The sequence below is a fragment of the Zea mays genome, chromosome 8, assembly GCF_902167145.1.
Source record: "Zea mays cultivar B73 chromosome 8, Zm-B73-REFERENCE-NAM-5.0, whole genome shotgun sequence".
Classification (NCBI taxonomy): domain Eukaryota; kingdom Viridiplantae; phylum Streptophyta; class Magnoliopsida; order Poales; family Poaceae; genus Zea; species Zea mays.
The window spans coordinates 21815123-21827085 of record NC_050103.1 but is presented as its reverse complement, the minus strand read 5'-3'; positions in this window follow the sequence as shown (position 1 = coordinate 21827085).

Sequence of the window (11963 nt, the reverse complement as noted above, 5' to 3'; positions counted from 1 at the left end):
TGTGCCATGATTCATCATATGTGTGAGACTTGGTCCCAGCACACCTGGTGATTATGTTCGCGCCCGGGTCTTGGTGCCCCGAAACCCGGGTGTGACAGAAGTGGTATCAGAGGAATGTTGACTGTAGGACGAAACCTAGATAGAACTGGACAACCCCTACATACTTATCTTTGCTACTCTGATTCTTTCTAAACTTATCTTAATCTTTTCTCATCTATTTCCGCTTTACTCTGATTATTATTATCTTTTCCTTCTAAAGACAAATGTGGATTTCACACTTTGAAATCCTGCACCTAAAGTGACTTTTAGGAATAGGAGACCTACTCTTAGGAAAAAAACAAAACTATTTTTTTTGTATCTGTATGCTTGAATGCTTGTTCATATGATACTTGTTTGATTTGGATCTTTGATTGAGTGTGATGAGTTGTGGAGTAATGTCCACAATTGCATCTGCATATACACATAGGTATAAAAAAATATTTATAAAATAACTAGACAACCTAGATTATCCCCATTAGGAATATATCTAGCTTAAGAGATTTATCTTATCCTAAAAGATCCCATTCTAACCAATTCATCCTATCTTAATAAGATTCTCTCTTATCTTAATAGATTCATCTTATCTTAAAAATATTTTATCTCATCTTAATAGATCTAACTAATCTCAAAAGATTCTATTTCATCTTATCCTAATAAGCATACTTATCCACCCTAATTTAACAACCATGATCTAATGCAAATTAATTAGATCTTATCTAGTCAAACTAGTCACACCAATCTAACCTAGATCTGATCTAATCTAAAGTGACTTATCAAACATGTTAGATAATACTGATGAAATAGATTAGACTCTACTCCTATAGAACTGGTCTTAACTTAGTTCACCCTGCACTAAATTAAGAATGATAGACCGACTTGGCCATATGCAACTACCTTAACCATCCGATAGTTGCATAACCCTCGGTTTTAACCTAGCAAGTGATTCTAACCTACTTGCACCATATAATCCATCCTACTCACATATATCCTAACCATATGTCCTTAACTCGGATGGCAACTCCAAGATGAAAGGCCAACAGAGACCAACCACGTCAAAGAAAGATAAGCATCAACTCAAGACTTCAAAGATCAAGTTGAATCGCCAGCGGAATCAAGATCCACAGTTCAGAATGAAGTCTTTCCTTATTATACTCTACCTTGCCACAACCTATACTTGCCATAAACGTACCTCATCTGACATAATAAACGGCTAGACATACATATCCATATAAAAAAAACTTTAAACAAAACTTTGATTCCCAAAACCAAATGAGAAACTAAAATTCTAGACCAAACTCATTGTATCCCTTTTCTTACAAATCTCGAGGACGAGATTTCTGTTAAGAGGGGTAGGATTTGTAAAGCCCTAAAATGCATAAGGTAAAAAAAAATACATGTATTTTTCATGAAAGTGTTTTTGGAATTATTTAATTTTTTTTGTGCATACTCACTTAAGAGAAGCAGTCAAATAGCAAATAAATAAATATAGAAATATGCATCTCATGCTGAGGTTCTTGTAATTATGCATTTAAATTTGCGAGACAAGTTTAGGTTTAAAAAAAATAGAATTTGAAAAGGAAGGAGGGAAAGAAAAGAAAAAAACAATATACACTATGAAGGAATATATATATAGGAATAAATATATTATTTTAGGCTAGTACTTTTGAGCACTTGATCCTTGTGTGAAACCCATAAGCAATTTGAATTCAAATTATGAATTCAATTTGAATTCAACTTGATCCTTGGGAATATGAAGTTGGGAGATAGAAATAGAAAAAAAAGAAAATAATAAGTACAGATGAAAACCCACCTTGGGCTAAAACCGTTACCACCGGCCCATAACTTCACTCCGCGCGGCCCATGTCAGCTTCTGGTCTCGGCCCAGTTCACTCCTCGTCCGCGCGCTTGCCTCAACTCCGCTGACCGGTGGGCCCATGTGCCAGCCTCACAGGTTCGGTCGTGTGCTCGTCCGTGACACCGATCCGGGGGACCCGCACGTCTGCCGCTTCACCCGGAGTCCGCACGGTACCACTGACTGGCGGGCCCCACGGGTCATCTTCCTCAGCCGCACGCGCCGGCTTCAACGGACCGCGGAAAGCGCGGGCGCTTCACCGCCTCGTGCGGCGTTCTGTTCCGGCGGCTCCGGGGAAGACGCGCCTATATAACCCGACGACCTTACCCTCCCGATCGCATAACCCATCTGGAGCCGAGCGAACCGCAGGAACTGTGGGCCGTGAGCACCTCGCCGATAGAGAGAGATTGGGCGGCCGCACGACCATCTGGGCGTTTGGGCCGCGGAGAGCTGTAGATCGGGTCGGTGATCGTCTCTGGTGCACGGCGGTGGTGACCGTGGGTGTATCAGGGAGAGCTGGACGAAGAAGCGGCCTGAATTGCTCACCGTATCCACATCGCCGCCGCGGATTCGCCTCGCACCGTGGTCAGCCTCCTCGGCTTGGTCATCCTCGGTGAGACGCCCTCTACATGATCACCTAGCCTTTAATTTCATTTTTCACGTGGTATTAGCCATAATGGGCGGCCGGGGCGGTGGGATTTGATGGCGCCGGCGAGGGCTCCGCCGTGGCCGGGGCGCCTCTGCTCGGTTGCCGTCGGGAGGTTGGGGGAGATCTCCCTGGCGTTGGATCGTAATTCAGCGGCTGTGATTAGTCCGTACGTACCCTTTCACCATGTCTCGATCTGGTCCTTTAGATCGTACATGGACAGCCGCGATGTGATCCTAGCGTTTTAAATCCAAACCGTCGATATCTGATCTCGTGGCTGCGGTTGCGTACCGGTTCGCGGTGGGATGGATCTAATCCAAGCCGTCCGCTGTTGATCTCGCGACCGAAAACCACTGAGACCCCTTTGCGTTGGCCTTTTTGCTAAAGAAACCCTTTACTTTTCAAGAATAAACCCGCCGTCCAATTGCACTATGCTCTGAGTCTTAGAAAACTTACGCTAGAGCCCCTGACTTTTCCAAAAATTGAGGCCCAGTCCAGAGATAATTAAAAACAGAGAATTGATTATAACAATTTGTTTTTAATACAAAAACAATTCTAGAGAATTGTAAAATGCATAGAAAATTCATGTTAACTCCAAATTGAGCCATTCCAGTTTCTAAAATTTTATAATATTGTTCTCTATCATTTAGTGTCTCTGTTTGGTCATGAAAACAGTTAGAAAATTAATTTATCATTTAATCCTATCTCAAACACATTAAATCTTAGGAAATTCATAACTTGAAATCTATAACTCCAAATTTAGTGATTCTTGTTCCTACGATCTCGTAACGACGAGTAGACAATTATTATGCAGTTTATGCATATGTTCGGTGTGATGTTAATTTTGCATATACTATGTTTGTTTGTATTGCTACGAATAGCAGTGAGGTCACGAGAATCTGAAGATCCTCCTGGTACCTGGAATCTCAAGTCCCAGGCAAGTTGTGCCCTTGATCACTTCTTTTACCCAGTCATGTTCTGATTAATCATAATGATCTATATAGGTTAATTTTGATGGGACCCAATAGGTTACCCCTGTTTGACTATCTTTATACCTTGATTACCACCACACTTTTTGGGTAGTACCTGCTATTGCTTTATGTGGTTATGGGTATGGAGATACATTTTATTTATGATTACACTTTTATCATCAGTTGTTATTTACTGTTCATGATAAGATCATTATGTTAATTGGAACATGGAGAACCACCCGGGAAAACAGTGCTACCATAAGGGTTTATGGACGCCCTTGGCTAACTAATTAGGAAAGCTAGTGGAAGACTACCTTACCCGAAAGGGGCAAGGGCAGTAGGGGAGTGGTCAGTGTAGGGAGGTCCTTGGTTGATTTTGCTGCGATGGCGGTCAGGCAAGAACCCTGCATTGGAGCTTCCTATAAACTGTAGCGGGTTTTCTGAAGCTAGTGGAACTTTGTAAAGGCCTCGTAGTGTTACCCTGCCTCGCCTCCTCGGTAGAGGTGTATGGGAAGTCGCGATCCCTTGGCAGATGGGTAACATGACTTGTGGGTAAAGATGCGCAACCTCTGCAGAGTGTAAAACTGGTATACTAGCCGTGCTCACGGTCATGAGCGGCTCGGACACTCACATGATTAAATTATGGAACTTAAACTCAATTTGTCATATGCATTGCATCGCAGGTGATGTTGTTACTTTTGTTCTACTACTTAATTGGGTTGGTATTTACTTATACTTAGTAATTGCTAATAAAAATTTGACCAACTTTAAAAGCAATGCTCAGCTCAAACCATCCTCTTTGGTAAGCCTTACACTTCACGTGAGCTCCCACCTTTGGCGAGTTCATGCACATTATTCCCCACAACTTGTTGAGCGATGAACGTATGTGAGCTCACTCTTGCTGTCTCACACCCCCCACAGGTCAAGAACAGGTACCGCAGGATGAGGCGCTTGGAGGATGCTGTGACGAGTTCGTGAGAGGTCTAGGCCGTCGTCTCCCAGTCAACTTTGGGTTGCTGGACCGTTGTCTCCTTATAATGTAATTATTTATTTTGTATAGAACTCCTTTTTATATAGTAAAGTTGTGACATTCGATCCTGTGCCATGATTCATCATATGTGTGAGACTTGGTCCCAGCACACCTGGTGATTATGTTCGTGCCCGGGTCTTGGTGCCCCGAAACCCGGGTGTGACATCCATGCGCCTAGGGGTCCCTTTTATAGCCCCAAGGCAGCTAGGAGCCGTTGAAAGCAATCGAGGAAGGCAATCCTTGCCTTCTGTCGGGTGGCTCACCGGACAGTCCGGTGCACCACCGGACAGTCCGGTGATTTTTAGCTGAACGTTGTTGATTTCTTTCCCGAGAGTGGCGACTTCGCCGCAGACGACTCACCGGACAGTCCGGTGCACCACCGGACAGTCCGGTGATTTATAGCTGTACGCCGCCGTCGAGACCCGAGATCAGGCTGTTCATCTGGACTGGTCCTGGCACACCGGACACTGTCCGGTGCACCACCGGACAGTCCGGTGCACCCAGACTGAGCAGCCTTTTGGCTGAACACAGCCAACTTAACTCCAACGCGACTTCTCCTGTTTCTAGCACTTAGACACAATACATTAGTCTTCAAAACAATGTACTAAGTCTAGAAACATACCTTTAATCTAGATTTGCACTTCTTGAGTCTTTGGCACACATATCACTCAAAGCATTTGTGTTTAGCACTTAATCACCAAAATCTTATAGAAATGGCCCAAGGGCACATTTCCCTTTCACTATCTCCTCCTGCTCTCACAATTGAAATATCTCAGAAATATCTCCCTTTCATAGCGTCAATTTGACTCTACTTAATGGATGATTTTCCGAAGATAGTGTGACTTGGTCGCCAGGGCCGATTTTTTGCATCTTCATCTTCACTTTCTGTTGGGGACTTGTTCTCAAGTGCTTCAAGAGTTAAGAACAAGGCAACATAGAAAATATTAATCGTTAACGCCCTTCGTCCTCCGAAGCATTATTTCCCCTAGGATATAATGACTTACGGATGAAGGTTATGAAGGTCATACCTTCATAAATTCAAACAATGACGAAGGATGAAACATAGAGAATGTAAAAGAAAACATGAACAACCATTTATTATTATTGAGCATAAACAAAAAATATTATTGGACTACAAGTGTACCTTCAATCGGAAGGAAATGACAGTACAAGCGTGACGCAAAAAGCGAATGCCAAGTCAGCGTGAACAGTACGGGGATACTGTTCACCTATTTATAGACACGGGACACAGCCCTTACAAAATTACATTCATGCCCTTTACATTTGATAATAACTCTATAGTAGTCTATCGAGGTCTGAATAGCCTTTTCATCTTTAAGTCGGTTCCACTCTTTGCTGTTACGCCGAAGCTTTCCTGCTCAACACCTTCGGCTCTGTATCAAGCTTCGTATCATTCCGGTCTACTGCAATGCCGACTTTAGTCCGAGGGTACCTGTTCACACATTGTACTACAGAAATACTGTTAAATCCTGTTTTTGAGGACCTTCGGACGCCGAAGGTCCCCAACAGTAGCCCCTCACAATATTAATTTGTTTGAAATAATAAATTTAGATTGCGATATGGACGAAGGCTTTACGCCGAAGGTCCGAAAAAACACCTTCCCTTTGCTAGAATAGCAACATTCAATGACAAGTGGGGTCTTTCAACTTTCAACGCACCAAGCGTATAAATACGGCCATACCGCAAACTCATTTTGCACGCTTTCTGGCCAACCACTCCCGCTCACTCAATTTTTAGCTCTTGTGCGCTGTGATTTGCTAAGCTTTCAGCTTTGAAGCTTCGGCTTTGAAAACAGTTTTTTAGTGTTTCTGAAGATGTCTGAAGCTGCTAAGAAGGCTGCTGCTGAGATGAAGCTGAGTCTTGATGAAGAGAAGAACTTAGGATTTCTTATAGCGATGTCGAAGACCAACACAGAAAAAATCACCAAGGAGATTCTGGAAGGGCTGTCTGAAGATACTGGTGACAGTGAAAGTTATGATGTGGACAGCGGTGGCGAAGACTCCGAAGATCGCCCCTGGCGACCAAGCCATTCAGTTTATGGTAAATCAACTATCAAAGAGAATCATCTTGTTAACATGAGAGGAAGGTATTTCCGGGATTTGTCCATTGTGAGGGCCGACGAAGGGGAGAAGACTTGTCCACACCCCGAAGAGAATGAAGTCGTAGTGTTCCGAAGCTTTTTGAAGGCTGGGCTGCGATTGCCCTTGAGCAGCTTCGTCGTGGAGGTGCTGAAGATTTTTGAAGTCTATCTTCACCAACTTACCCCCGAGGCAATCATAAGGCTGAATATCTTTGTGTGGGCCGTGCGAAGCCAAGGTCTGAAGCCTGATGCAAAAAGTTTCTGCAATATGCACGAACTATCATACGAGACAATACCTTGGGGTAAGGAACAGTATCACAATAACTTTGGCTGCTACAATTTTGTTTCTCGGTCTGGATCAATCTGCCCCGTGCCAACTTTTCGGAAAAGATGGCCCAGCGGCTGGATGACAGAATGGTTCTATGTAAAAAATGATCTGAAAGCACGAGAAGATATCAAGGGTATAATTATGCGCCCTATTTGGCAAAGCTTCGGCCTTCGCAGGCCGAAGGTTGAAATGAATGAAGCTGCTGAAGAATGCCAGAGAGCCTTCGGCATTGTCTGTTCTTTTATAGGAACAAGGGACTTAGTACAAGAGCACATCGCTTTCAGGGTGTGGCCGCTTGCAGAGAAATGGGAAATGCCACAAGAAACCATTAAAGAGGCCGACGAAGGTGGACTTGTCAGATTTAAGTACACTTTTAAGTTTGGAGATAAATTTATTGAACCAGATGATGAGTGGTTGAAAAGCATTGATAATTTAAGTGATGAGCTGCTTGGTACCTACTCGAAGGCCGAAGATACTGCAATGTCAGCAGCCTTCGGAGGCCGAAAAAAGAAGAGGCTGAATCGGGTATTTGATGCTATTGGATTTGTCTACCTTGACTATTGCTATCCCATCCGAAGGCAGAAAAGAAAAAACACAACCTCTGCAAAAGAAGAAACTGCAGCTGCTCCTAGCGAGCCAGAACCGAAAAGGAAGAAGATAAAGGTTCTCACGCATCGGCCGCGCTATATTGAACCAGCTTCGGTGCCTGAGTTTACCGGAGAAACTTCTTCGGCCACCGAAGCTAAAAAACCAGCCGAGCCAACTTTGCTGCCAGAAGTCGCAGAAACGGCCGAAGTGCCAACAAAGACAAAATTGGAGCAATCAAAGATTTTGTTACCAGAAACGAAAGAGAAGGCCGAAGCGCCATTCACAGAAAAAATGGAAGAGATAAAGGAAACAACTGAGGGCTCCAAAACATCAGAAGTTTTGAGTCCTACAGCAATCATTGGGACAGCAAAAAATGAAAAAGTGCCAGCCGTAACTCCGAAGAGAAAGAGAATGGCTAATGTGCTAGATGTACTAGAAACGATCAGATCTTCGAGCACACCTCCGAAGAAGGCTGCTGTTACTCCTGAAACAACAGTTGAAACTTCTGGTTCTACAGTCCCAGAGCAAGGGGCTGAAGCCGAAGCTGGGCCCTCAGAGCCCGTAAAGGGAAAACCTTTGGAAAGTGAGGCAGAAAAAATAACAAAGCCAACTTTTGTTGAAGAAACCGGTGTTGTTGCCCCCGAAGCATCCCCCAAAATTCGTGATTATATTTTCCGTCATGCTTCGGGGAAAAAATTATCAGAAAAAGAAGAACAAGAGGCCCAGCATTATGCCCAAAAACTGAAATATCCAAAGGGGGCGTTAATATTTAATGGCAGTGGAGAAGAAGACTTCTTGTATTGTCTTCCCGACAGCAAGGAAATTTCTGTCTGCCGGGAGATGAGCAAGAGCTTCGGATTCCCGACTCTAGAAGACGGGCTCTCAGTGCTGTCGAAGAACGATCTGGCCGATAGCCTGGCTTACAATAGCTTAAAGGTACGATATATGAAATCCTTGTATTTTTCCGTTCGTTTAAACCCACTGACACACACACATATTTCTTTTTGCAGGGTTTGATACTTAGCAATGCTCTTAGAGCACAGAAAGATGCTGAAGACGAAGGGTGTACAATAGCCCTGAGCAACCTTCGTTCTGAAGTAATTGAACTGAGGAACGAAGGTCTCGAAAAAGACAAAATATTATACTCATTGATAAATAAAATAAAAGAGGACGAAGCTGCTTTTAAAATTCAAGCTGAAGCTCAGAAACGCGAAATTGAAGACCTTCGAAAACAACTGGCCAGAGCCAAGGAAGAACGCATACTTGAAGAAACAAAGCGTGAACTCAGCGATCAATGGGCAGATCACCTAGAAGTGACTGTTGAAGAGCTTCGTTCGTCCAAAAAGAGATGCTACAATAAATCTATAGATTGTGTCAAGAAATTAAAGGCTAGCTTCGCCAAGGTCGGCGCATTCTCAAGTGAGGAAAACTTTTCAAGAGGCAATCCCGAAGGTGTCATCGAATGGATTAACCACGAAGCCGAAGCCTTTGAAGAAATTTTAAATAGCCGAGGAGATATATGTGCCTTCTCTGGCGCCAGAGGGATTGCCACTATCTTAGAGAAGGAGGGCTGTGAACATGTAAAAATTTTAGCACAGTCCGAAGCTGCTTTGTCCTTTGAAGATACAAAAGATCCTTCGGCCGAAGCTAGTATAATTGGTGGAAAGTTTTTTACTGATATCTGGGATAATGGTGGCCGAGAGATGGCCGGAGAAATTATTCGAAAAAGTGAAAAGGGTATTCACGATGCTAGAGAAGTAGCTGAGGCTGCTAAAAAGAGCGTAGAGGCCGAAGGTCAATTAGGTATCAACTAATAGTTTTTATCGTGTTGTAATCTTAGGCTTTAAGATTTGTTTATGATTTGTAATAGCAAAGTAGCCGTGTCCTGTCCTTCCTCAGATCCTACTGAAGTATCTCCGGGTGCACGACCTAAGGGTGACGATGAGATTAAAAAGATGGCTGAAGCTATTATGGATGAAGTTGTCGATCGACTGTTGAACGAAGCTGCAGAAGTGGTACTTAGGGAAGACTAGATGCTATTGTAAAAACATTTTAAATGTAACATGTGTAATATATTGTAATCCTGTATGTAACATATTTGTTTTATTTTTCTTTATGGTTCAATTCTTTACGATGCATGAAACTTTACATACGTACCTTTTTTGAGTCTTTGGCGAAAAAACACCTTCCCTTCTTTTCATGCTTCGTGAAGAAGAATTACCATTTATCACAACAATATCCAAAGTATCCTGGAAAGTTTTGAAGCTTCGTAGAAACATTCTTCAAGGCTATACTTCAGAGATCAATATTGTTTCTCCTTGTTACTTGGCATGATTTGCCCTTTTTTCAAAGCGTTTTTCCGAAGATTAATATCATATTTCCTTATGCCACATGCAGTATGATGTCTGATGCTTATGTTATGCAAAGATGATGTGATGATGCTATGCTAGGTAAGGCGATATTCCGAAGATACACGCATATTTGCGCGATAAAACACATAATCTTTTTGTTAATCAGCATTGACTTTTCGCTATAAGCCTCCCTTAGGAGCTTCTTCGCCTTTTACTTCAGCGGAATCAGCGTTGACTTTTCGCTGTAAGCTCTGCATTCCCTTAGGAACGTCTTTGGAGCTTCTTCGCCTTTTACTTAGGCGGTATCAGCGTTGACTTTTCGCTGTAAGCTCTGCATTCCCTTAGGAACGTCTTTGGAGCTTCTTCGCCTTTTACTTAGGCGGTATCAGCGTTGACTTTTCGCTGTATGCTCTGCATTCCTTTTGGAACGACTTTGGAGCAGAAAACTTACACTGCGCTCCCTTTGGAACGACTTTTTGTGACTTCGTCAAACTTACTCTGCGTTCCTTAGAACGACTTTTTGTTGCTTCGAAGAATTTTCGATAGTCCGAAGGTCCTTTTTATTATCACAAGCCTGTGAAGAAAACATATTTCTCTTGTAGGAATCAACGAAACTAATTACATGAAACCTAAACAATGTCCTTTATTATAGAAAATAAAACTGAATGAAAAAGATTGCTATTAAGGTAGGATATTTGTCAATAGATGTGCTTTGATTCTGGCACAGTGCTATTGACCGTGCGAGCTTCGGACTGTTCTCTGAAGTCCCTTTGATGCGGAGCATATTGGCTCCCTTCTGGTTGCTGGCCTTGTTGCAACGGAGGTGGAGGCGGAGGCTGTTGCCATGAAGCTTGAGGCTGACTCGCCGAAGCAGCAGAGACTGCAGGATGGTTGCCCACATATTCTGGGATGTAGGGCGAATGATACGAAGCTGTATGCATGACCTGCTTCGGCTGGGCTTGTTGTGCTGCTGCTTCAGCTATTTCCTTTTGCTTCTGTATAGTAACATGGCACATCCTGGTAGTATGGCCTTTGTTCTCACCGCAGAATAAGCAAAAGATTCTTCTCGGTTGATCGCCAAATCTTCCTCCGAAGCCCCTGGCGCCTCTGCCTCTTGGAGCTGGTGGCCGGAAGGAGCTTTGCTGTTGTCCAGAAGCCTGTGAGGAGCATTGTGGCCTTTGCTGTTGGCTTCCTCTGTCATCATTTTGTGTAGAATTGTGAATTGATCTCACATGCCTCGGGTAAAACCTCCCTCCGAAGCTTCTGGTCATTTCAGAAAACCTGAAAGCCTCCTCCCTTCTTTGGCGAAAATCATTGTCGGCCCGAATGTATTCATCCATTTTCTGGAGAAGCTTCTCCAAAGTTTGAGGAGGCTTCCTGGCGAAGTACTGAGCTGACGGACCTGGTCGAAGCCCCTTGATCATGGCCTCGATGACAATTTCATTGGGCACCGTTGGTGCCTGTGCCCTCAGACGCAAGAACCTTCGGACATATGCCTGAAGGTATTCTTCGTGGTCCTGAGTGCACTGGAACAGAGCCTGAGCAGTGACCGGCTTCGTCTGAAATCCTTGAAAGCTGGTTAACAACAAATCCTTCAGCTTCTGCCATGAAGTGATCGTTCCTGGTCGAAGGGAGGAATACCAGGTTTGAGCAACACTTCTGACAGCCATAACGAAAGATTTGGCCATGACTGAAGCATTGCCACCGTACGAAGACACTGTTGCTTCGTAGCTCATCAAAAACTGCTTCGGGTCTGAGTGGCCATCAAATACGGGGAGCTGAGGCGGCTTGTAGGACGGAGGCCAAGGTGTAGCCTGTAACTCAGCGGACAGGGGAGAAGCATCATCAAAAACAAAATTCCCATGATGGAAATTGTCATACCAGTCATCTTCGTTGGGAAAGCCCTCCTGATGAAGGTCTTGATGCTGAGGCCTTCGGTGTTGCTCATCCTGAGCAAGATGACGAACTTCTTCAGAGGCTTCATCTATCTGCCTCTGCAGTTCAGCTAGCCTGGCCATCTTCTCCTTCTTGCGTTGAACCTGCTGCTGAAGGATTTC